Here is a 5378-nt window from a genome sequence, read left to right as displayed (position 1 = left end):
GAGAGAGAGACAAAAGGAAGGAAATCAAGAGGAAGAGGTTGAAGATGTGAAGTGAGAGGAAACGACGGCGTGTCTTCGGAGAGATGTTGGTGGCTTTTGAAGAGGACACGGGTGCTGCTCAGTCATAGTAAACTTCAAAGGCTCTTCATTAAAGCCTTGCCTGGAGACAGGTAGCCCCTCCCCTTCCCTCCAGCCCCCATCCATCCTCCTCATCCATCTTTTCTTCACTGTCTGTCTCACTCACTTTCTCCTTTTTCCCCCTCTGCCTCCAGTCAGCCATTAAAAACAGCAGGTAGAGAAGCGAGTGAAAGAGAAGAAGAGCGAGGAAGAGACAAAAGGACACAAGGATCATCCAGACGTGGCAGCAGAATACCGCGTCTGCCGAGCCAAACGGGCAATGTCTTTTCTTAGAATCTCTCTTCTTTTGTTGTTGCTCAAGCTCAATCAGCAAAGTTGTCTTGCTCGTCGCGTTTTCAGCTCGAGCGGTTGAGTCAGAGACAGATGAAAAGGTGTGCACAGGCTTGAGTGAAGAAGCAGAATAGAAGCAGAAACGAATGCTTCGGAGTGTTTGAAGCCCACCGTGGCAGGGCGATGTGTCACAATACTTATCAGCTGTCACATGAAAACACAGCGTTCTCGAAAAGTCAATCTCAGCGCTTAGGAAGAGGGAATCTTTCAAGTGTTATGTTCAATGTTGATACGATCATTAAAACGATCTCAAAATCAATCGATTTAGCATCACATATTTTGATTTGACTTATCCAAGCACAAGCGAGAAATGATGAAATGTGCATGTGATCCTCCTAATGCTTCAGTCATGCAGTGAACACATCAGGTCTAATCAATGTCATGATGAAATATACACCATGGTGAGGAAAAAGCAGCACAGCTGATCATTAGCAGGATGAAGACTACACAGACAGGGAAAACACGCAATCGCATCTGCAGATAGAAAGACAAAAGTGGCATGTTGCTTTAATTGGATATGCAGATATGCAGATGTGGACATCTGTCAGGTGGAATAGCAAAAACAACAAGTTCCCTTTGAAGGTAGAGGGGTGTCTGTCACAAATGATGAAAATGCATCCCTGACTTTGTGAAAGCAGTGACACTGAGATGTAATTTAAGGACAGAATGATAAAGCTGAATTGCCAGCAGTGTGCTTTTTGCATCACTAGTTGGATGTTCGTTCAGGCTGTCATGTACCTGAATTTTTGTTATAATTCAGGATCTGACTGTCAGTTCCTCTTATTATCAGTATACTAACAGTAGCATCAGTACATAAATGTCATTCATATAATAGATTATAATAATTTTATGTAAAAATCTGGTTTGTGTTCTGTGAAAAATATATTTGTATAAAGTTGGTTTACACACAATTATCATGGACATGAATGCCATCGTAATTTTTTTTAAACTGTTCTATTTTCAGGTTGGAACGATTGCATAGCGTATATTTTAATCGTTTCAAAAAACATGTATTGGGTTGCACAAGTTCCACTTTATTTAGCATGTTTTCTCTAAGCCACACATGGTCAAAATTATACACTCAACTAAAGCTTTTAATATGTGGTGCTGAAGAATCCGCTTTGTTTGACAGCCCTCATTAAACTGACGCTCACAAGAATGAGAAAGTCTAACCAAGAAGTCGCAAATCCAGAATCCAGATTTCAGCTTTACTGAAATTTGCAGTTGTCCACATAAATGAACAAAATCTGCAGAAAAGTTTACTAGTCAGGCAAGACAAAAATAGAACTGTTTGGTCACAATAACAAGAGGTATGTCTGAATTTGATTTTCAATTCAATCCAGTCTGTTAACACAAATTAAGTGAGAAAAGTGACTGAAGAAGAAATATTCAGTGCATCATGGGAATCCCCCAGCAGCCTAGAACTATTGCAGCAAAACTAAGGGAGGATTCAGGGTCACCTGGTCCAGCCCTAACTATATGCTTTGGCAAAAAGGAAAGTTTTAAGCCCAATCTAAAAAGTAGAGACAGTGTCTGTCTCCCAAATCCAAACTGGAAGCTGGCTCCATAAAAGAGGGGCCTGAAAACTGAAGGCTCTCCATTCTACTCTAGGAACAACAAGTAAGCCTGCAGTGCAAGAGCAAAGTGCTCTAATGGGGTGATATGATACTATAAGGTTTTTAAGATAACATGAGGCCTGATTCTGGATTTAAAAGGTAGCCAGTGAAGGGAAGCCAATATAGGAGAAATATGCTCTCTCTTTGGACAACTAAAAGTTGTAAAAGAAACACATGATAAATAATTCCATATTCAGCATCTCCATGAAGCCCAGTTTGATAAAGCAAAGTGAAACACCAACAGCAGCACATGACATGGTGCCCAAAATCATCACATGCTGGAAAGTACACACGTTCTTACACACATTAACTATATTTTAATTTATTAACTATATAATGTACTACAATATCAATAAAATAAAGTTATAATTAAAGTGAATGCACTCTGTTATGTAGAAAACAGAGCAAATTATAAAGAATAGCTGTATTTGCTGTTGTATACATTGTAGATGGGTGACTACACACCTGAACAGGAAAATGAGTATATGTGGGAAATCAATGATTAGTTGTAGTGATGGAGCATGGGGAAATAGAATCACTTAGAAATGAGTCACAATAATTTCTCTTGTAAGCTCCAGTAGGTTAACACACAGGCAATCATCAGCTGACTCATGCTGCTGCTGCTCTCTGTAGATTTACACAGCTGAATTCGACAAGGTGTAAGCAGATGTTTCATGAGCTATCACAGCTCTTTCCAACCCCTACACACTAGCTTTATGCTAGTGTAAAGGTAGAATTCAGTGTTTTTGTGTCTTTGCTACTTTCCAACTTCACTGTAGAAATTTCTCCTTGAATTCTGTGCTTATCCAGTCACCCACCGGACTCTTAGACCACAATTTCCAAATTAAATGCAAACAGACTTTCCTCTTAGTCCAGGTAAGTAAGTAACTTACATGCATACAAACAAAAATATTTATGATAATCTGCCTACAAAACTCCATCAGCCTTTGCTTCGTGCATCCAGATTTGACTTCAAAGATACGTCCTTTCATTTCTCTCTTTTTTAAGCAGATTTATTTTGAAATATGAGGCTTCATACAGCGCTGCAATGATTATAAGAACAAAGGCGGCTGTCCACCAGGTTTTCCTGAGTTCAGTGGTTGAAAAGTCTGTGATGAATATATAATCAAACAATATGAAAGATAAAAGAAAGACAGGTCAGCACGTTGTGACTTTACTGAACCTTTTCATTGCGTATTTTGTTGTAAAGCTGATTTCAACAGCTTCCTCCTAAAGTAAACTTTCCTCTCCCTCCGTGATCTTGCGGCGCTTCAGTTTTCACTTCATTTATGCTTCTCCACAGAATAATTGAAATCACTCTATCACATGGCCTTAACACCTCTGAAAACCATAATTAAACCATCACTGGAGCAAATATTACACTTCCAGAAAAGAGAGCGTTCCCAAGAGTTCTGAGCAGAAATTCATATGACTTTTCCTCCCCCGTAGCCTCAAATTTAATTAGGATATAATAGTTATAAACGTCCCCATCACAGAGACCCTAATCTAAAACAAAACTTCCATTTTCCCCCAGTGGACCTCCAATGAGCAAGCTGCATTTTAATGAAATGACGGTAATATCACGTTGCAGGCTATCGTCGAGGAAGATGAGAAGTGTGTGTCATTCCCTGTGAGGGTGCTCAGTTCACTGAAATAATTTTCCAATCCTATCAAGAGTTAGCAAGGTGTCACATTGGCATTCATTATCAGCTGGTGTTTAATCAAGAAACTCTGTGATTAAGTGACAAAGTGAGCGGCTTGTTGTTTCTCCAAATGAAGTTTGTCGTGTGTGTGTAGAAGGTTTTATTAGTCATTTCGAAATTGCATCAGTCAGTGTTTTCTAATAAGCAGTATCCCACAAGCAATCCTGCTGTTTTGAAGTGAATTTAAGCCAAGGGTATGTTTGGGATGCAGACTGAAATATTTAACTATAATACACAGAATCTTGGTCCGTCTGTGTGTTTGTTTCTTTGTCTGCAAACTCCTCCTAGAACATCAAGAGCTGAGCAACCAAACTTGGCACACAGTTACATCTTAGGTCCCTGTAGTTTTTTATCCTAGTCAGATCTCATGACGTCTTAACGTTGCCTAGCAACCATCTAACAATAGGGGCGATCGTGGCTCAAGAGTTGGGAGTTCGCCTTATAATCGGAAGGTTGCCGGTCTCTGCCGTTGTGTCCTTGGGCAAAACACTTCACCTACCGCCTACTGGTGTTGGCCAGAAGGGCCGATGGCACGAGATGGCAGCCTCGCTTCTGTCAGTCTGCCCCAGGGCAGCTGTGGCTACAACTGTAGCTGCCTCCACCAGTGTGTGAATGTGTGTGTGTGAATGGGTGGATGACTGGGTGTGTAAATCGCTTTGGGGTCCCTAGCTGGGACTAGTAAAAGCGCTATACAAATACAGGCCATTTACCATTTAAAATGGCCTGTTTTTAGCATTTATAAACCTATAAAAGCATTGGATTATTTGTATTTCATGACAATACTGCATACAAACATCTACCATCACTATTTTTATTACTTTTCTCAATGTGGTTAAGTATATCATCAGAGCAAACAATTTTGCAGCTAGTTTAGGGGAAACGCCAAGGTTAGGGTAGTATAACACAAACGTGACAAAATTACTAATCCAGCTATCACAGATTTAAAAGCATTTGTACACACAACAGTTCTCAACTTCATCACAGATTTACTCTCCTTTAACCAGCAGAAAGCCCCTTCTCATTCCTGAGTCATCAAATACTTCCATTGTGTTAAAGCCACTGGAGTCTCGGAGATATGTGGGAGATTTCTTTGGTGCTGGCTCATGATGTACAAAGTTATAACAACAGCGAAACAGGTCTCACTCTCAGCTTATACCGTTACCATTTCATTAGCCGAGAAACGTACGTGTTAATACAACTACCACCACACCCTTTCCTCCTAATACCAATACAGTCCTGCCATTCTCAATCGTCAGTGCTATATAGGACTATGAAATTATACCTCCTAAACATGAGCATGTCAGCTTTCTAACTGCATAAAGAACCGCCATCCCTCTCAAAGCTGTTCTCATGGCTGCAGACTTGGTTTTGCTCACTTTGATTTGCAGTGTGAGAGTTAATACTCATTTTCATTGTTTGCTCTGCAGGTTGGTGGTAAATGGGATGAGAGCTGAGTGTTTGTTGAGAGCTTCCCAGATTTCAATAGCACAGCCTATATAAGTCAAATTCATGGCAGAAAAAACTGGGACAGCTGCAGCTTTTGGAGCTGAATGTTTTGGTTTTATTGGCTCCCAGTTGTTGAAAATGATCC

This window comes from Astatotilapia calliptera, chromosome 22, assembly GCF_900246225.1.
Source record: "Astatotilapia calliptera chromosome 22, fAstCal1.2, whole genome shotgun sequence".
In the NCBI taxonomy this organism is placed as follows: Eukaryota; Metazoa; Chordata; class Actinopteri; order Cichliformes; family Cichlidae; genus Astatotilapia; species Astatotilapia calliptera.
This window is presented reverse-complemented; position numbering follows the sequence as displayed.